Genomic DNA, 21,888 nt, shown 5'->3' on the forward strand with positions numbered 1-21,888 from the left:
GAAAAGCATCAGAAAAGTTTATTACGAAGCCTTTTTTTTTTTTTTTTTTTTTTTTTTTTGGAGACAGGCTTTTACTCTGTCACCCAGGCTGGAGTGCAGTGGTACAATCACAGCTCACTGTAGCGTTGAACTCCTGGGCTCACGCGATCCTCCTGCCTCAGTCTGCTGAGTAGCTGGGACTAGAGGTGCACACCACCATGCCGGGCTAATTTTTTTGTAGCGATGAGGTTTCACCATATTGCCCAGGGTGGTTTCAAACTCCTAGGCTCAAAGGATTCGCCTGCCTTAGCTTCTCAAAGTGCTGGGATTACAGGCATGAGCCACTGTGCCTGGCCGGCAAAGTCCTTTTTTATCATCATGTTTTTAATTCTTCACAGTTTTCTATGTCTGTTATTTCACTTGAGCCCACTTGGATTTTTGTCTATTTGGATCACAGTTACTGGATTTTTCTGGAAGTCTCTACATGCATGTTCTGTGTTCAACGGCTTGAGGTGGACAAATTATGAATGACCTTCAGTTTTGGGAAGACTCTGTATGATCCTGATAAATGTAATTTCAAGATGATTATATCAAACTGAAAAAAGTGCATTGTGATCCTCTGTTACCTTAGTTTTGTCCTGTGAGGTCCAATCACATAAAACATTGGAGCCACTGCCAGCTTCCTTGTAGTTTACAAAAAATGCTTTGCCATGCTCATCACAATAACTGTGAGATATGATTCTATTTCTGCTGTACAGAGGAGAAAACTGAGGTCCAGAGAAGTTAAGTAACCTCCCCCAGGACACAGATATGAGAAAGAGATGAGACTCAAACCCCAGCCTTCTAGCACCGGGGGTGTGCCCTTCCACCAGTAGACACTGACAGCCGCGGCCAGAACAAGAGAAAGCTGGGCAGAAGTTGAAACCTTTGGCAAAGGGCTCCCCGTCCTCTGGCCTTGCTGGTTCTCAGCCCCTCTTCCGCTCATAAGGTCCTGCACTATCCCTTGCTCAGGACTGCCTTGCGGTGGGCCTGGTCACTCTGCTTCCACATCCTCAGGGGGATTGTTCCTTCTGCTTGTCCCAGGCGCTCCCGGGTGCCTTCAGAACACCAGCAGGGGATTCACTCATCTTCTCCAGGGGCAGAGGCCATTTCCCAGGGTTTTAAGGGACAGGCAATGGAAGTGAGATCCTTGAGAGACCTAAGGACAGTGAAGGAGAGGTCATAGTTACTTTCCTGGGAACAGGGTAGGTTTGTGTCTGGTTCCTGGTCGATCTCCACTTCACTGCTCCCATTTCCCTTGTGACCCAGATGACACAGTAAGAGCTGGAGTCTGATGAATCTGGGGTTGTGTGTGGGACACCAAGCCCCATTGATGGCTGTTTCTATGGCTTCCTGGCCTCATGTCTTCTGTATTATAGGACTAGGCAGTCTGGGCCTGTGGCCTGCCTAGGGGCGTGTGTGGCCTTCTTGGCCCAGAACTCCCCCTTAGGAGGCACAGCCAAGCCAGGGGAGAAGGGAGGGAACTGGAGACTGAACCGTAGCCTGACTAACCTGCTTCCCATGTCTGCTGGCTGCCTAGAAAGCTCTTGTGATGTCTGCATCTCGCATCGTGTGCCCTGGAGACTTAGAGGTAGAGCTACTTCACAGCGGGCAGAAAGCTAACTGGCACTCCCTGGCCTGAGCCTGCTTCTGTGTGAGCAGCATGGCAGACCAAACTCGTCCCACCTGCAGCCCCGCACGGCTTTCAATATGGCCCAACACAAACTCATAAACTTTCTTAAAACATGAATTATTTTCTTTTTGCGAGTTCTTTCTCTCTCTCTTTCTTTCTCTCCTTCCTTCCTTCCTTCCTTCCTTCCTTCCTTCCTTCCTTCCTTCCTTCCTTCCTTTCTTTCTTTTCTTTCTTTCTTTTTTCCTAGCTCATCAGCTATTATCAGTATATTTTATGTGTGGCCCAGACACTTTTTTCTTCTTCCAATGTGGCCCAGGGAAGCCAAAAGAGTGGACACCCCTGGCCTAGACCCTTTTCCTGAACCTCACTGTCATCATAATTTCTGTCAGTGCTGCGTGGAGACTATTTTTAGTTGGCTTTCTGGGTGAGATTTGACAGAGGCCAGGGTGGGAGATGTCAGACTGTGTACACTGGTGAGGAAGCTGCATGGGATGAAGATCTTGAAGCTTTCAGATGTGAATGAGGACTGCCAATTCTGGTTTATCTCTCTGAGCAACCCCATGAAGGACTTTAACAAGCTCACAATTTTCAGATAGGTTTTTGAGCCATTTCCCAATCTTCTAATCCCGTCTATTTTAGCTCTGGCCTGGGGAACATCAGCCCCAGGGTAGTGGCCAAGAACACAGGACACCTGGGGCCAGACTGCCTGGATTTAAGCCTGGGCTCTTCCTCTTACTAGTTCTGGGACCTGGAACAAGTGACTTAATCTTTCCGATCTCAGTGTTCTCATCTTTAAAATGGTGGCAACAATGGTAACTGACTCAACAGGTTGTGGTAAGAATTAAATGTGTTAGGCCAGGCTCAGGGGCTCATACTTGTAATCCTAGCACTTTGGAAAGCTGAGGTGGGAGAATTGCTTGAGCTCAGGAGTTTGAGACCAGCCTGGGCAACAGAGTGAGACCCCCATCTCGACAAAAAATAAACAAAAAATTAGCCCAGTATTGTGGCATGTGCCTGTAGTCTCAACTGCTTGGGAAGCTGAGGTGGGAGAATAGCTTGAGCCCAGGAGGTCAAGGCTGCAATGAGCCTAGATTGTACCACTGCACTCCAGCCGGGACTACAGAATGAGACCCTATCTCAAAAAAAAAAAAAAAAAAAAAGAATTAAATGTGTTAATATATACAAAGCCCTCAGAATACTGCTTGGCATATGCTAGGTGCAATATACATTTTGGAGCTGCTACAGTTATTGTTATTACTATTATAATGTTTATATGATTTGTACTCTCATGACACGTTCTCTAGATTGAATGGATAATTCCAAATTTGTTTTTAAAACCTTTGCAAAATTTCAAAATGATACAAAAATATAAAAGGAAGACTTTTTAAAAGAAAAAAAGCCCTTGTATCAATGAAGAATAACCACTATTAATATTTTTGCATTTCTTTCTATATTCTATATATTTTTATATGCACACAGTTCTTAAAACAAAATAATTATCATACTGTTTTTCCAATTTTCTCCTTAAGAGCATGTGGGTATCTTCACATGGTATAGAGTCTTCTTTGAAACCTGATTTTAATAGTTTTATGATGTTCCATTGTTTAGGGTAAGTCTTAAAGTATTCTCTTTTGTTCACCTCCACATGTCCAATATGTACTCGATGGGGTGTTAAGTTTGAGAGGGAACCCCTTGACATATGGCTTCTCTGTTTAAAGAGGATTTAAGATAAGCATTGATGTCATCACCATGGTCACCATCATCGTCATCATCATCGTCTTCTAACGTTTGGCAAATCTGTTAAAGAAATGAGCACACCCAGAACCAATGCATCAGGGTTATGTGAGGGCAGCCTCCAACCCACTGTAGAAGCAAAATTTTTGGCCACTAGACCTCAGCTCAGTGATGGAGTAGTGACTCTCTGAGCCCATTGTAATTATTTAAAGAAAGGGTGAATGACCTGGCCAGGCACAGTGGCTCACGCCTGTAATCCCAGCACTTTGGGAGGCCGAGGTAGGCAGATCTCCTGAGGTCCGGAGTTCGAGACCAGCCTGACTAACATGGAGAAATCCCGTCTCTGCTAAAAATACAAAATTAGCTGGGTGTTTTGGTACATGCCTGTAATCCCAGCTACTCGGGAGGCTGAGGCAAGAGAATCACTGGAACCCAGGAGGCAGAGGTTGTGGTAAGCCAAGATCACACCGTTGCACGCTAGCCTGGGCAAGAAGAGCGAAGCTCTGTCTCAAAAAAAAAAGAGAAAGGAAGGGTGAAAAACGATCTGCTGAGGATGCTCCTGCTTTGGGTGGGAGGTGGATCAAAGAGGATCTCTAAGGAAGGACTCATCTCTGAAATACTTCAAGTGAAGGAACTTCATGTAGGGTCATGTAGTGGGAAGAGGATGCCTCCCATATCAAAGTGAGCCCAGCCCCCATTCTGCTGCTGACTCACTGAATGCGCTTGGCTCAGTAACCTGCATCCTAAGCACCCTCCTCCTCTGTATGGTAAAGTGGACCTGACCACATTCTCAAGGCGACCTGTGACAATCATGGAGAGCGGCTTGCCTCGAGCTTTGCACATGGCAGGTGCTCAATGAACAGAACTATCATATATTTCGGAGTGTCTGTGTGAGTGTCATTGTGCATGAGTTTCATCTGTCATTGGAAATCTGGCCTCAATGCTCGAGTGAGGAGTTTGGGTATTTATACGTTGCTTTCTGTGTGCCAGGTGCTGTGTCAGGCGCATTATACAGATAAATGCTCCTTGACCTAAGATGGGGTCAACATGCTAATGAACTCATTGTCAGTTAAAATATTTTTAAGTTGAAAATACATTTAATATCCCCAATAAACCCATCTTAACGTCAAAACATTGTAAATCAAACTGTTCTTAAGTAGGGGACTGTCTATGTTTATCTTGAAATCTAATGCTGTCTGGGGTTTCATTCCCTTATTGTCTTTTGGAAATGAGACAGACTTTCAAAGGCATTCACTTGGCTGGTGTTCAAGAATGTGTTCAGTAACCCAGCTGCAAGGGGGTGTCTCTGCCACCCTTGGACATGCAGCACTTTGTAAGTGCCCTGTTCATTCCTCGGCTTGCTCTTCTACCTGGAGGATGTGTGTGTAAAATGAGGTAGATGTAGGAGAAATAGCCAATTAAAGCAAGCTGGGTTTAAAATAGCTCCTTGGGTGAACCTGCTAGTCACACACATTCACACAAAGCCTACCTCGCCACACTGAATTTCCAGAATTGTCAAACCAGGCCAAGACATTCCCACCAGGGCACTTCCTGTTTCACTAAGAAAAAATTCCTGCTAAGAATTCCTGCCTTCTGGTTCCCTGGAGCTTTCAGGAAAGCTTTTGTTTAAACAAAAGAACCAGCCTACTGGTATCTGGGTGAACACAGGCTTCCTACTTAGAGGGAAATGATCTGAATGGAGGGGGACATGGGTTTCTTTTTCCTTTCCTTTTTTACCTCTCATCCACTGAAAGCTAGTGACTTAAAGGATTGGAGTAGAGACACGTAAAAGACACCTTGACTTTTGGGGAAGTGACTTTCTGCTTCTGTCTGACATCATTTTAAATAAATTGAGTAAGCAGGAAAGTGGAGGGTGAAGGATTTGTTGAATGACATTGAAGCTGGGGAGAAAATAGACACTCTCTGTGTAGCATCTTGGGGATGCTAAGTGTCACTTGGTGGACCCCAGTTTCCTCCATAGGGTGGATGGGGTCTCAAGCCCTCTCCGGCTATGCCATTTTCTGCATTTGCAGAGTCAGATTTTCTCTCCTGAGAATCCGTTTGGGCAGCACGTGTTTTAGGGTTCTTCGACTCCACTTGGGGTTTTTGCAACACAACAAAACCTACAAATGAGCTTCTTGTTCATTTTGTTGTCACCAGAACCTAAGGATTGAATGTCAGCCTTAATTGGAAAAGGGCATGATTAGAAGAAAGGGAGAGTGTGTGTGTGTGTGAGCATGTGTTCTTGTCCTGTGTGTGCGTGTGTGTTTGTGAGTGTGTGTGTGAATGAGGGTGAAAAAGGGGAGGGGACCCAACCAATCCCTAGTTTTCTGAAAGCCTGTTGATGTATTTTCCTCCTTCCCTGTGGATATATTTCTCCCCCAAAGGAATTATATAGCTCGTGATTTCAGATTTTGGCTCACTGGTGCTTTCCAGATAAAAAATCCAGCCGTTGCTTTATTCATCACAGATTGTTGTGCCTGTTTGATTTATAGCCCCCGGGAAAGGCCTTGCATGCCTGGCAAATCCTCTGCTCCCTCACTAGAGATCCTCCGTGGGTGGGATGAGCTTCCGGCCTGATCTTCTCAACAGTCCCTCCTGTGATGTTCATCCTAGTCAGGCCTTAAAACATAATAGATCCTAAACATGCTGATTGAATTACAGAAGATTTTTTTTTCACTTGCTTCTGGGAGGGAAGGCTAATAAAGATTGCAGTGGTAGAGTGGAGAGAGTATCTGGTGGGTGGCATATGCCTTTTGTGCAGTTGTCAAATATAGAGGTTGGGATAGCATAGAAATACTGATGGTTTTTTGTTAAATATGGATGGATATCCTGCAGAACGTGTAATTTTTTAAGCTTTTCTTTTCTTTTTTTTCTTTTCTTTTTTTTTTTTTTTGGAGACAGGGTCTCACTTTGTCACCCAGGCTGGAGTGCAGTGGTGTGATCATGGCTTACTGCAACTTCCATCTCCTGGGCTCAAGTGGTCTTCCAACCTCAGCCTCCCGAGTGCCTGGGACTACCAGGAGCATGCTACCATGCCTGGCTAATATTTGTTTTTAACTTTTTATAGGGACGGGGTCTTGCTGTGTTGCCCAGGCTGGTCTCAAACTCGTGGGCTCAAGCGGTCATGCTGCCTCCACCTCCCAGAGTGCTGGGATTATAAGCATGAGCCAACATGCCTGGGCAGTTTATGTTTTACTCACATTTTTATATGCATGTGATAACACCAACAGAAAAGCAAAAGCTTCAAAAATATCCATCATAGAAATGTACCATACTCTCTTTAATTATTCAAAATGACAATGTTATATCTACCCCTTATTGAATACTCACTGTGTGCCGGGCACTGGCTAATAATTTTACATGCATTATTATTTTTAGACATTTAGGTGGTTTGTGGCTCTCCCTCGCCACTATAAATAGTGCTTAGATGAATATCTTTGCAGATAACATTTTGTCTGATATATGACATCCTATTTAGAGTGAATTCATCTATGTACAACTACTGGGCATGGAATTTTAAAAAATATACTTGAAACACAGCACAACCTGCTTTAGTGCCATGTTATCCTCCCACACAAAGGAAGAATGTGCCCAGGCCTATGTCCTCTCAAAGACCCGAAAAAAAATCAGTCCTTTGTTGAAGTAGAGCCATTGGCCTGCTGGATAACTAGAAGTCTCGTGAATTTAAGATAAATACCTGGCAGTTTATTCTAGAGACTTAGGAAAAAAGACGGTGGCTCTTGACTGGGTTTTCACTGGGTGCATTTCGAGGTACTGCACAGGAAAGAGAAAACGCGTACCTTTTGTCTCAGGGAGGTCAGGAGTTTTCAGGAGGGCTCTGGGATCCATCTCGGTTGGTGACAGTTTTTCTCTTTCCCCTGCTTTTCTATTCCATTCCTAATTCCCTTAGTGTTCCACTCTCAAGCTGTCTGTATCTAGGAAGTGGGTGGGATGAGCTCTTCCTTGGAAAGATGCCCAAGAATTGGACTACGCTTGGGATCTGAGAGTAGGATGCCCTCTTCCTGCTGGAAGCCGACGGCTCTTCCCTCGCCCCCGGACCCCCGCCAGGCCTCCATGTGATGTGTCCTGAGGCTTGGTTGTCACTCTTTAAAACAGGGCTGCATGGATAGATGGGAGGATATCTATTTGGAAATGAACCTGTGTATACAAAGAAACTAGAGGGCCCACTGGCCTTGGATTTTCCACTACAAACTGTGTTTTCTCCATCCAGACCTCATTCAAAGGCACGGATCCCATGTGAGCCAGAAGGTATGGACCGAGCCCCTTCTCTGTGCTGGCCATTGTCCCAGACACCGGAGGGAGACAGGGCAGTGAACAGGCAGACCACAGCCTGCCTGCATGGAGCTCATACACCTTCTCGGAGGGGAGAGAGATGACTGCATCCCCTCAGCAGGTGACAAGCACACTGCCCCAGAGCTCAGCCGGCGGGCACAGGGGTGATAGGGGTGAGGGGTGAGCAAAGTGCCAACCTCCATGGGGTGGACAGAGAAGGGCTGTCTGAAGAGGGGACGTTTAAGTAGAGATTTGAAGGAAGCAAGGGAGGGAGACATGAACATTTATGGACAGCAGGTTTCAGGTGGAAGCAACAGTGAGTGCAAAAGGGGTGGGAATGGGTTTGTGTGTCCCGCAACGGTGAGGAGGCAGTGAGCTGGAAAGAAACCAGCAAGGGGGAGAAGTCAGAGGAGCGGCGGCATGGGCGCTGTGGAGGAGGAAGCAGATTGTGGAGGGCCCTGCAAGCCACAGGGGTGACTCGGGGTTCTAGATCAGATGTGTTCAAAGCCATCGGAAGGCAGGTAGCAGGGCAGTCACAGGATCCAATGCCCTGTTTTGAGGTTGGCTCTGGCTCTGGTTTAGCCATCAGCAGGGATAGAAGCAAGGAGACCAGCAGCCATAGTCCAGGAGAGAGAGGATGGTGGTCTCTGTGGGGAGTGGAAGTGGCCCATTTAAGAGCACATATTGTAGGATGATCAATGTCATTTGCTTTCACTCATCCCTTGGGAGGAAATCTGTGCCCTTTAGAGGCCTCTGGCATCCTTCCTTCCCCCAGGGAAGAGTAGAAACTTTAAAAATAGTCTGTTCCCTCTTTGGAATCTTGATCTCCAGATCTCAGTCATAGTTTTTAATAATCCTTGCCTCCATCTCCTTTTGGAAAGACGCTCACCTCTCAAATGGGCATGAATCTTCCACGTTCTTTCATCAACAGGAAATGCAGTGGAAGTCCAATATGGCAACCTGGACTTCAGCAAGAACCATCTGCTGCTTCTCCTCATGCCAAGCCTTCTGCTTAATGGGAACTTGAGAAAAACACAAAGCCAGGAACCACCTGGTGGGGCTCCCAAACTCCATGGTCTGACCAGGAAACGCCGACCGGACAATTGGCAGGATACATTTGAAATCTGTTAGCTCCAGCACCTGTTTGACTTCCTTCTAGGGCTTTGCATTATTGATTATATTAATGAAAAGGACTGACAAACATTTCCCAGTGTGGCAGGAAGGCTCTCGCTGGACCAGTGCTCGAGGGACCTTTTTTTTTTAATTCAAATTCTGTCGTTGGCCAGGTGGGTGGCGACAGGCACCCATCCTTGCTGGGACTGCTTCTTTATCTTCAACATGAGTCCCAGACAGCTTGATTTCTAAGATGTGTGTCAGCTTTAACATCTCACAGTTCTAAGCTAAGAGTATGAATAAGAAATGAGGAGCAGAGGTGACAGATGACACCAATACTCTGGGCTTCTGGTGATTCCTTAAAGTGGTGTCTCAGGTTCAAGTTCAGAGCAGACTCCCATGTGTCACCTTTTAGGCCTCTGCATTCATGATTTTCACAGGCTGCATAACTTAATTCATTCCATTAAAGGAGACATGAGCAAACAGAAGGCTGAGATAAGAAAATAAGGCTTCTTCATGCAAGGAGAATCATCCCTGATGGCTGCATATTCTGCAAATGGACCTAGTTTGATCAGTCATGTGTCAATCAGACCGTGTGCCCAGATTGGATTTTTGCAGCTCCAGTGGGTAATTAATGAGAATGGGACAATTCCCCATCCAAGAGGTGGCTGTTTCCTCCAGTTCCAGCCTTCAGTTTTCTTTTGTCCCTTCTCCATCTTGTTATGATTTATAATCCTGCCTGTCCCCTGCAGTGGCTCCGGTGTAAGATTTTTACTAAGTAGGTGAATGGCTAGCTTCCAAAAATGACAACCTTTGTCCAGGTCTGGGACTGAGACCAGGTCAGATAAGCGTGATACCTGTCTCTCTTCTTACCTGCAAGTTAACACATTCTTTCCAGGTACAGGAGGATGACAGACCCAAGGCATTCAGCTTTAGAAAGTGCTTTTCTCCTCTCACTTTGTTTTTGTTTTCTCACTTGGACTGCTGCATACTGTTGTGAAATTCACCCATGCATGGATGACAATGGCCAAGGTTTTCCAGAATGCCTGCCGGAGTATACGTGTTCTCCATGGTGAGGGGTGGGTTAGACCCTTTCAGCTTAATCTTTTCCCAGCAGGTTCTGAACCCAGACATGCATTATTGTTTCCACCAAAATGTGGCAACTGATATTGTTATTCATGCTATGGTTGAAAGAATCCATGTTTCGGGAATTATTTTCCTGCTCTACTTATGAGAAGCCATTCCTGGGCTCAAGGCTCTGTGACTGTTTTGAGCCTGATGTTGTTCTGCGTCTCTGCCTGACAGGCTGTGTGACGTCGTAAGAAGCCCTTTGTGCTTGGTTACACTGACTATACTAGCAACACTGTTGTAGTTGGTAAATAGCACTAGGACTTTGGTTCTCTAGTTTAATTCTCTGATTTTGTCCTTGGAGCTGATTTAAGTCCATTGGCTCATTGAGCAATTGTCAGGCTCTTTTGGAAAATATTTCTAGACTCAGCCATTGGAAATAGGTTAATAAAAAGTCCCCAAGCATGGAGTACTAGAGTTCTCTAGAGTACAGAATAACTTCGCGTGTGCTTCTTACTGAGCACATTGTGCAGTGTTTATAGTGGTTTTAAAGAAGCTGGCTAATTGATTTAATCTTGTCTTGTTCTTTGGTTAAATGATAGTTCTGATAGGGAGATGATAAGAATGATGATGATGGGATAGCTTGAGAAGCCAGTGGCAGTGTCTGAGCCGGGCTCTACCCTGGGTCCTCTTCACTCTGCCAGCAAAGCCTGACCACTTTCTTTTCCTTTATTCACTTCTCAAATCTCTGCACTTTTCTCCATCCCCATCTCCATCACTCTAGTCCCCATTGCTACCATGCCCTGCCTGAATAATGCATGCACAATTTTTAGCCTAGAACCTAGCACACAGTAAGTGCTCAGTAGGAGTCAACAGGAATTTTTATTGTGAATAATTAAAGAAAGTCTGGTACATCTATATGAGATACCCTCTCCTGTTTAAAACCTTTCAGAGACTTCCTGTTACCCTTAGGATAAAATTTAAGCTTCTTACCAAGGCCTACAGACCTACCCCTGCTCAGCTCTTTCCCTCACCAAATGACACTATCCCTTTTGTGACAGCACAGCAGCCATACTGACTTTTTCATTTCTTGAACCCATCAAGCCACTCCTCTCCACATGGCTAGCTTCTTCTCGTGGTTAAATGTCACCTCAGAGAGGCCTTCCCTGACTGCCCTATCTAAAATAAGTTCCTTCTTGTTATCCTCTGTCACAAACTACATTGGTTTCTTTCATAGCATTTTCACAACCTGAAATGATATTTCTTTCTTTCTTTCTTTAATTGTTTTCTGGCTGTCTCCCTGTATTAGTCCATTTTCATACTGCTATAAAGAACTACTTGGGACTGGGCAATTTATAAGGGAAAGAATCCGTTTATAATTGACTCACAGTTCTGCATGGCCGAGGAGTCCTCAGGAAACTTACAATCATGGTGGAAGGCAAAGAGGAAGCAAGGACCTTCTTCACAAGGCAGGAGGAGAGAGACAGCATGAAGGGGGGACAGCCAAACACTTTTAAACCATCAGATCTCATGAGAATTCACTCACTATCATGAGAGTGGCATGGGGGAAACCACCTCGTTTATCCAGTCACTTCCCATCAGGTCCTTTCCTTGACATATGGAGATTACAGTTTGAGATGAGATTTGGGTGGGGACACAGAGCCAAACCATATCACTCCCCAACTAGACCCTAAATTCCTTGAGGGATGGGACCACGTTTGTCTGTTACCACTGTGTGCCAGAAACATGGTTGATGCTAGAAAAAATATGTCAATATTCGTTGAATGAATGAATAGAAAACTAGACGACAATCTCCATAGCCATATAGATAATAACGGTGGTCAGTTAGGTGGATGGCCATCATGGCTCAAACTCTATGTGCTTTGCATTCATGATCACGTTTAACCATTTCCACATACCCATCTGATGAGTAAGTGGACCATCGAAGAGGTCAGCTTGCCCAGCTAGTGAATCCGGACACACAGAAGGTCTGCTGTCACTGGATGCTCTGTAGAACTTAACCCAAACATCCCCCTGACCCAGGACATGGGCAGATGCCTCCCCTTAAGGAAAAATGAGGGGTAGGAAGGCTTCTGAAATCTGCAGCCACCCCCAGGACTGGACTGTGCCCAGTAGCATCCACTTTTTGAGAGCCGTGTTGTATTCTGATCTGGAGTGGCCAAGGCAAGGTGGTTAGAGGAGGTGGGGATGACTCAACGACCCCTCCTTCGCTCCCATAACGACAATGCCCTCCCTCAGTGGGGACATTGATGTTGAAAGGAAGGGGGCAGAAGGGCAGGCCAACTGGAAGGCAAAGAAAGACTGTGCTTTCCACAGTCAAGCATGTTCTAGAACTGTCCCATGAGGAGCCCTGTGTGGTCAAGTTCTGGAAAGAGTGGAAGAGGGGAGGGGATTGGCTTTAGGAGGACCTGAGAAAAGTTGGGTGTTGGTGCCTAGTCTGTGAGGAATATTTTAAGTGTCCTCACCACACAGGGCATGAGGGCTGGGGAGGAACCTGGATATAGCAGTGAAGGATGAAGAGGGGGTCCTGCCAGCAGGTAGCTGGGCTTGTGCCCTGTTGCTAGCTGTTCTGGGATATTATGGCTGATGTGCTTTCTCACTGGTGCCTAATTCCCTTCCCTGCTTGGATACTACAGCTGCTGTTCCCTGGCAGGAAAAGCAGGCCTCATTCTGTTTCTAGCCCTTGCATTTGTTGGGATTACAATGGCCTTTACCTTGAGTCACAGTGTCTTTTGACTTATGCCATGTTCATAGGATTCTAAGGCCTCCTCCACTACCACCCAAGAAAATCTAATTTAACATGAAAATTACTTTGAGCTACATAATCTGTCTTTTGACTCAGAGTGGATATTCTGATTCCTGCCATAAACAAAAGGGAACCCCTTTAGAAGTTCAGGCCCAGGATAATAGCCAACATTTATTAAGCATTTCCGACATGCCAGGCACCGTGCTGACATTTTTCCCAACAAGCCCATGATACACATGCTGTTTATTGGTCTCCATTTTACAGATGGGCCTATGGAGGCACAGAGAGATCACATGAGGGACCTAGGTGGCCATGCCAGGAATTGAACCCAAGCAGAGTAGCTCTTGGACTTGATCTCATCAACTCTGTGCTGTGCTACCTGCCTGGCCAGAGATAGCTGTATTCACCCTGGGCTACCAAATGCATCACACTCCTCACCTAAGACAAACAGCTCAGCTTCTCGGCCTCTTAAGCCTCTGCTGGCTAGTTTTGTTCTGTTGGTTGGATTTGCAGGGGTCTGGCTGACTCTGCCCAGTGCTTCCAGCACTCACAGACCTGCATCACAAGCCTGGCACTCCAGCCAGTGTGACTGCACTGCCATCTCAAGTCATCTCCAAATATGCACATCTTTTCTCACCACCCGCATTGCAAGATGCTAAGGAACAGGGCCCATGCTTTGTTTGTGTCCAGCTTCCCCGGGCTACCTAGCTTGTTAGTGGGTACTTAGAAGTGGTTTAATGCCAGTTAGCCTGACTGGGGAACACAATAGACTCTGCTGAAGAGGCAGTCTACTAATAGTAGATAAAAACCTGCCTTTGACTGGTATGAGCAAGCCCTTATCTGTTTTTAGAATAAACGTGGTTTGCTTTGGCAGTTGTAAAGCAGATGGAAAGCATCATCTGTAGAATCTAGAAACTGATTTCTGGGAGAGCCTTAGGGGCTTGGCCCTGTTACGCATTCTATATTGGCCTCTAGAATCAGGCATCTCTGTGCCGCATAATTCCTAAGGTGACTGTTGCTCCCATTAACCTGTGCAAGGGACAGAAGCAAACTAAGCTTTGAGATTGAACCTGGTTTGCTTGCTAGAGCCTTGGGGTCTTATGTGCCAAGTTGTTTGTTTGGCTTTGCTGTGGGTTGCTTTGCACACATGCTTGTTTGGACAAGGCAGCACAGGCTGTCCCATGGTCCAGGGGATGGTAGCTGGTGCAGCCTTGGAGGACAGAGTGAATGCTTGCTTCAGAGTGGTGCTTTTTTTCCCATCTGGCCAGGGAACGCTCATACATTCTTTTCAGGCTGCCTCACCCTTGGCTTACCTTAGGTAAGGAGAGTACAGAGCCAAACCACAGCCAGCTGGGAGTTCCCTGCCCTTCTAGAGCTGAATGCCACTGTGGGGACCATTCATTAGAGAGGATCATGTCGGTTTTTCTTGGATCGGACCTCTTCTTTTGATTATCCTTTGGACGAGGCATGTGTGCTCATTACTTGTCATTGTGCATGCTGACTCCGGCTGTGCTGACATGCCTTGGTGGCAGGAGAGAAAACTGGAGGCCAATGACAGGCTGAACAACCCCTCACAAATGGGTGGCCTACTCCCCATAGTGCCAGTCCCCAGGTAGATTTTTAAGACTGGCAGGTCATCTCCGTTCTTTCTTCCTGCTACCCAGGAGAGTGTGGAAGGGTCAAGGCCCTGTGGGCAGATTCAGTGACAAATTGTGTGGCTGGTAACTGAAGAAAGAGGGCAAAACATCAGGTACAAGTGGCCCCTAAGTCTAGGGTGCAGGCACTCCAGGGGAACATGTAGGCAAAGGCTGACTCAATGGCAGAGCCAAGAGAGTGGGCCATCTGTCTGGGCAAAACTTCATTCCCAGTTCAGATTTCCCTGGGCCTCTCATGTATACAGTACCTGCCGCTGAGACCACTTGAAAGACTGAATGATGCTGGGCAAACAGGATCATGCTTATCGCCATAGCAACACACATACTCTGAGGCAGACAGGATCCCCAAGGCCTTCTCAGATGAGCATTTGATAATAGCTTTGCTCAGAGGAGCCCCCTCCACCCCATCACTACACTTGGTCATTACAACCTTTGTGCTTCAAAGTAGGGTGGGGAAAGCACTCAGAGCACAGGACATGCTGCGTTGTGTTAGCCCAGAAGGGAAGGCAAGAGGAGGGAGCAGAAGGCAGGCCTGTTGCCGCTGATTTCTGCAGCTCATGCTGGTTCTCCCATCCCAGGGTTGACACCCCTGGAATAACACTAACGAATGGGGGAAGGGAGTGGACGTTAAAGGTATTTGAAATATTTCATAACTGATACCGCCAACTAGAAGTGACATTGGCTCTGCTTCCACACTGGTTGAATATCAGTTCTGCTAAAAATACCAGTCAGCCTTTGTATTCGTTTGCTAAGGCTGTTTACGCTGGGTGGACTAAACAACAGAAATTTATCTTCTCATAGTTTTGGAGGCTGGAAGTTCAAGATCAAGGTGTCAGCAGGGTTGGTTTCTCCTGAGGCCTCCCTCATTGCCTTGTAGGTGGTGTCTTCTCTGTGTCCTCATAGGGTCTTCCTTCTGTTGTGTCTGCATGCACCTGTCATCCCAGCTACTTGGGAGGCTGAGACAGGAGAATCACTTGAACCCAGGAGGCAGAGGTTGCTGTGAGCTAATATCACACCACTGCACTCCAGCCTGGGCGACAGAGTGAGACTCTAAAGAAAAGAAAAGAAAATGGACAACTGATGTCTTTGTGGATCTTACTTGGTAATGAAGGAGGCAGGCCCTGGAGCCAGAGGTTGGAGTCTACACAGCTGGCTTCTCTGTTCTCCTCTGTGTTTCAAGGTGTCCCTTTGCCTGGAGCCTTCCTTCTGTTTTTTACCCTTCTTTCTGACAGTCTCATTTGTCCTATAACGCAATGACAGCATACTCAAAGGTCTGCATACGTGCTGGCTGTTTTCAGGAACTGGGCTCTTCCTGGTGAAAGTTCAAGTTTACCATACAATTATGTGAGGCTTCCTTGTTACTTTGAAAGCTTTCCCCCTGCCTCCAAGAAATTAAACTCTATTTTGCTGTGTGAGTAATTATGTGGCCCTTTCTTGCTGAGGCAGAGGGTGAAGGGTGAGGTGTAGGGGCAGGTAAGGTGTTGATTCTCAGCATTAGTGTAGGGAGTCAGGTCTCTCTCCTCTACCCTCCTTCCTTTTTCTCCTCACTTTTTCTCCTTCCATCCAAATTGGTCAGACCTATATTGGTCTGTCCTGGGATCCCATGACACTGATTCTGAGCTTACAAATTGTTCTCTACTTCTTTTCTGCCAGCATATTGGGTAATTAATGCTCTTCTTTCCAACTAATTTTCTTTCTCTCCCTCTCTCTCTTTTCTTTCTTTCTTTTCTTTTCTTTTCTTTTCTTTCGGACGGAGTTTTGCTCTTCTTGCCCAGGTTGGAGTGCAATGACACTATCTAAGCTCACTGCAACCTCTACCTCCTGGGTTCAGGTGATTCTCCTGCCTCAACCTCCCGAGTAGCTGGGATTATAGACATGTACCATCACCCCCGGCTAATTTTGTATTTTTAGTGGAGATGGGGTTTCGTTATGTTGGTTAGGCTAGTCTCGAACACCTGACCTCAGGTGATCCACTCACCTTGGCCTCCTAAACCTTCTTTCCAACTTTCATTGTTTCATTGTTCCAACTTTCATTTCATTGTTACAAAGCATTAGGTAGAGTCTCCTTCCTATAAAGATGAGATAACCTATCCAAACACAGGAGCAAGCTAGCTGCGTTGCCAGAGCCAGGGCTCCCAGAACACAGATTCCAGAGTAGCTTGCTATATTTATCTGAAGTTAAGGAATCTTCCCAGAGTGCCAAAGAAAACATTTTTTCATCATCTGGGGCCTTACTTCCTTCTGGTACCTGCTTTTCTGATGTCGTTTACCTCAGTTGGCCTTAGAGGGTACCCTGCCAATCTTAAAAAAAACAAAAAAAAACAAAAAAAAAACAAACTAAAACTCTGTATCGTTTTATAAATTCAATAGCAGATCCTATTTCAATTCACCTTCCTCCCTCCCTACCTCCTTTCTTTTCCTTTCCTTCCTTCCTTCCTTCCTTCCTTCCTTCCTCCCTCCCTCCCTCCCTCCCTCCCTCCCTCTCTCTCTCTCTCTCTTTCTTTCTTTCTTTCTTTCTTTCTCTCTCTCCCTCTCTCTCTCTCTCTCTCCCTCTCTCCTCTCTCTCTCTCTCTCTCCCTCTCTCCTCTCTCTCTCTCTCTCTCTCTCCCCCTTCCTTTCTTTCTTTCTTTTTTGAGACGGAGTCTCGCTCTGTCACCCAAGCTGGAGTGCAGTGGCGTGATCTCGGCTCACTGCAACCTCTGCCTCTCGGGTTCACGCCATTCTCCTGCCTCATCCTCCCAAGTAGCTGGGACCACAGGTGCCCGCCACTATGCCTGGCTAATTTTTTGTATTTTTACTAGAGACAGGGTTTCACCGTGTTAACCAGGATGGTCTCGATCTCCTGACCTTGTGATCTGCCCACCTCAGCCTCCCAGAGTGCTGGGATTACAGGCGTGAGCCACCACGCTGGCCTGTGTTAATTTTTAAAAAATGAATTGTCATTTTTCTAAAAACAATGCAGTCATTCAAGATAAGTGACTATAGAAGTGAACAAATCTATCAGCCCGACTCTTCCCTTAACAAAGCTGTGTTACCCGGGTGAGCACAGAGTGCCTTCGGACATGAAATTGCTGAAGGTAGAGGGCCCCAGGCAGCAGGTGATCTCCTGTTCATTAACTCTTTTGTTTGCTCGTGGCTGGATTTTATTTCCACCCACTAGCCTACTTTCCTCAGGTGCTGAGTTGTTCACCTGAGCTCCTCATTATCTTTTCTCCCTGCCAGGTCACATGGGGAGGTCCTTGCAGGCAGACATTTTTACTAGAATAGCAGCCATCAGTAGAAAAGCTATTCTCACTTCACAATTAATGTTTTTTTTAAGCAAAATGTGCCCCTCCTCAAAGTTCCACTGGGAACCACAAGGAGGAACAAGGGGAAGCTTTTCCCTCGATGCCCAAGATAAGGAGCTTGCTATATTGTGCGGAAAATTGAGTTAGGCAAAGCGAGACAATTGGAACTAGGTCCTGCCCTAAGAAGGAAAGGAAATTAACCTTTGCCTGTCATAGCCGGGCCCAAGGTCACATTCAGTTGTGTTCTGATCAGGCAGCGGCTATTGCCTGAGCCGGAGAGATAAGATGTCAGTTCATAAAGACTGTCTTTGTGGAGGACAGATGCTACCGTGGCCAAGCTCTCCGCCACGTTCTTCTGCAGTGTGTAGTAGGGAAGGGCACATTTCTCACATACCTTCACAAGAGTATAATTTTCTGGGAGCAAAGCCAAGTGCTCCCACCTTTGGGTGCTGACCCAAGAAGAGATATTCTATGAACTTCTGCTCTTTGGTTGGGCAATCACCGAGAGTCCGTTGGGTGAGTACCAGGAGGAGGGTGGTTGAGATGGAGTCACCCTATTTATTTCATCACCGTCTACATTAAACAAAGGGTTTGTGTTTGCAGTTCTCTTCTGATGAAATCCAGTGGCTCAAGAAAAGCCATCTGACTGAGGCCTGTTGTAACAGTTGATCCTCTGAGCCCCATTTGATCTTAATTTTACTCCAAGTTTGCTACATAGAACCTCAAAACTGGGCAGATGATGATGTTTGAACAAAACCCCATTCCTGCTTTTGATTCAAAGATAAGCCCTTTGAACTTGGCCATCTTAGGCAATTTTCTCGGCCATTGTAACAGGGTGTTTTGAAGACACTCCCTAGAGACATAACAAAGGGCTCTATTTTAATGTCATCCTTTATTCCAACTGTCTGGGCCATTCCGGTCAAGGAGTGCTGCTCTGTGCCAGCCTGGGAGTAGGCAGCATACAGAAGGAAGTGGGGACAAAGAAAGGCGAGGAGGAAGATGTAGTCTCCAAGGTCCGGGAGCTGGCAGGGATGTAAGATTCTTCATCAATAAGAAAGGTAGGAAGAGCTGAGGCTGGCTTTTCAATGTGAAAGCCAAATGGTGGGGTCATCTATTTTAAGGGTATCCTCCTTTCTTCTCTTCAGCAGATAGATCCCAAGCATGCAATTTCAGCTGCAGTAACCCAGATCCAAAATAAAAACTTCTACCTCCCATAGCAGTCCCTCTGTAAGCAGTCTGGCAGCTCTACAGCGTCTGGGATCCAGGATTCTCTGTCTTGTGCCACCATCCCTAGAGTATTGTTTTTGCCTACATGGCCCAATATGGCCTCATGCTTGTCACACAGGAAAAGGGAAATGGAGGGTGCACCATGGGAAGTTTACACAGCTCTTCCATTCACATCCCATTGGGCAGAACTTAGTCACATGACCACACTTAATGGCAAGGGAAACTGGGAAATGGAGTTTTTTATTCTTGGCAACCATGGGTCTAGCTGAAATGAGTGGTTCTGCTGCTGGAGAAGAAGGAGAGAACTGACAAGGGGAGAGGAAGGACAGCCAGAGGTCTTTATACTTGCTCTCACACTGTGTACAAAATGCCAACATGGGGATAAATACAGGCAGCCAACCAGAACAGGACTGTCAAAGAAGGCTTCCCAATCACCTACTGTCAGACATTTTAAAGGCCCAGTGGATGAGAGTCCACTTTCTTAAACCCCAGTTTCAGCTGGACCTGTATTTCCCCTTCTTTGTCAGGGTAACTGAATTTGGAGGTTGAGGTTTGATGAGCTACTCTAGATCTTTGCACTTAGCATCAAGTAAGGATATGGAAAATATTCCTGGAAGCATGAATTTAAAGCAAATAGAATTCTTCTCTTCTCACTCTCGATTGTGCTCTTGCTCTCTTCTTTCTGCCTTCCCCTCCTGTCTGTTTAGGATTAAGGAGTTGTACGATCCTAACATGTATACAGGTGCCCTTTCTGAAGCCATGTTACCTTGTACTTGTAGAGCGCTTGCAGGCTTTGCACAAGCTGTCCTTCAGAGGGTTTCAGGGCAGGGGTCAGGGGAGGAGGGGTGGTACAGAGAGCTCTTATGTAATGTGGTAAACAAACAGCAAACGGTCGTTTCATTTTCCATTAGCCAGAGAGGCATTTTATTTCCACTAGAAATGGGAGCAGACGTGAAAGCAATTAGTGTTAGTGGGTTTACAGTGACGTCCCTGGAGCCAGCAAAATCCTGGGGCCAGATGTCTGTACTTTACTGGTTCCTTGTTCCGAGAACATTCGTGGGTTCTTTCCACCCCTGCCCATCTCCACCTCCTGCCAAAAGGACCCAAAATATCACAGTTTGGAGAACATAATATTCCCTGAATAGAAGAGGCAGGAGGCCTGTTCTTTAGAGATAGAGGATGCTGCCTCAGAAGTTGAGGTGGGGAGGCCAAGAATGGAAGGAGAATCCTTGCCAGTGTCCCCAGATTCCTTCTGGCCCTGGAACCCTTCAAGCCACTGGTGAGTTGAGGCCGGGGCTTGAAAGTGTCTCTCAGGAGTGGCAGTCTCTCAATTCCGTCGTTTATGCTGCTTTGTTCACTTTGTCTTCAACTCTGGCCCCATCCCACCCACGATACACATAGAGTGGGAAAGACGAAGGAGAAACAGCAGCAAAAATAGAAGCCGTGAATGTCCTCCCCTCCTCCTCTATGCTGGACTAATATGATCTAAGTTTCATTCTATCTCAAGCTTTACCATAGCCATGGTCACCAGCATGACCACCAAAGCCCTGGAATCTGCCACTTACGTGTTTTCTAATGTAGAGGTTCTCTTCCTGTGTAACCTCACATCTTCTTTCAAGGCCTCATATTGGATGATTTATCACTGGTCATCTCAATCTGTGCTGTCCCATTCAGAGCCACTAGCCGCTTGTTGGCTATCAGCACTTGAGCCAGTCCAAATTAAGATGTGCTGTAAATATAAAACATACACTGGATTTCAAATACTTCATTTGAAAGAGAAACGTTTATACTGATTACATGTTAATACAATTTTGGATATATTGGGTTAAGGAAAATATATTATTAAAATTAATTCCACCTGTTTTTTCCCCCTTAATTAACATAGCTCTTAGAAAATTTAGAACTATGCAGGTGGCTTGTATTTGCAGCTTGTATTTTTCTCCTATTGGGAAAATACTGGTCTATGTTATCTTTTAAAATATTTTAGTGCTTTTTTAAGTTATGGAAAATATTTAAATGACCTTTTAAAAACTTTCTAAAGCTTGAAAGGACTTCGAAAGAAAAGAAGATGCTCTGCAAACCTTTATAAGAGGAAAGTTGGATAGCCAACAAAGAGATTTCCTAGCATTTGAGATAGAGTCTAGAAACGTAATCACCTTCAGGGACCAGGTAATGATGTAAGGTGAGATGGGGTTGAGGATAGACAACAGAGAATGGTGGGGCTTGTGGTGTACTGGGTAGAGAGGTACCCTATATAGAGACATTTAAATTCAAAAATTTTTAAACACTGGATGCCCCATAAAGCAATGGTGGAATTTGACCCAAAGGTGGAATTTGGCACAGAGGACTCTAGCATGTTATTCTTGGAACCTTTAAAAGCAAACTATTTTACATGGCAGATCCCATGAAAATTACTCATGCAGACAACTCAAACCAGGTTTTGTAAATGAGAATTTCCTCTTTACATCTTGAAATGACATTACCTTAAATTTTGCACCCAAGTCTGCATGCAGGCTCCACTGTGTAGTTCACATGTTCTTTTGCTAAGAGCGCAGCTAACCTTTAATCCACACCGAGTTTCTGTTCTGGGAGATGCTGGGATAGTGTTGCCTCATTTAGTTCTTGTAACACCCTTTTGAGGCTGGTGGTATCTCATTTTTATTGAGGCTCAAGGAAATGAAGCCACACACTTGGCCGTAGCGAGAAAGTGGCAGAACTGAGGTCCAAGCTCACATATTCCACATACTACAGTTGTAATCCAAAGCATTTACAAAACTTCATCATACACATTGTCTCACTTGATCCTTAGAAGAATTTTATGAAAGGCAGGAACCTTAGGCAAATTCCTCAGTCTTCCTGGCTGGCTGCAGTTTCCCTCAATTCTAAGAAGGGGCTGGACTAGATGACTGCTTGATGAGTCCACGGCTTTGTGACTTCCTAGTGCAAGAAAAGGCCAATCCTGGGTCAGACTTGGTCCCTTGGGACCCCTTAAATTGTTCCCCATCTCAGAATATTTTGCAAACTCTTTTCCGGTAATTTTCTATGTGCATTAAAATGATAGTCAATATTTTAGACATCACAGAAATATAT

General features: G+C 45.7%; 1 protein-coding gene and 1 long non-coding RNA gene across 2 annotated transcripts in view; one reads left to right on the forward strand and one right to left on the reverse strand.

The window, feature by feature from the left end:
- GFOD1 (Gfo/Idh/MocA-like oxidoreductase domain containing 1) overlaps positions 1 to 21,888 on the forward strand; it is a 124,906-nt gene that overhangs the window by 61,525 nt on the left and 41,493 nt on the right.
- Positions 19,694 to 21,757, reverse strand: LOC144340565 (uncharacterized). Its single transcript, XR_013416818.1, has 2 exons — positions 21,282 to 21,757; positions 19,694 to 20,527 (listed from the first exon to the last, which is right to left on the reverse strand). It is a non-coding gene; the product is annotated as an uncharacterized LOC144340565 (long non-coding RNA).

The sequence above is a fragment of the Macaca mulatta genome, chromosome 4 (assembly GCF_049350105.2).
Source record: "Macaca mulatta isolate MMU2019108-1 chromosome 4, T2T-MMU8v2.0, whole genome shotgun sequence".
Taxonomy (NCBI): domain Eukaryota; kingdom Metazoa; phylum Chordata; class Mammalia; order Primates; family Cercopithecidae; genus Macaca; species Macaca mulatta.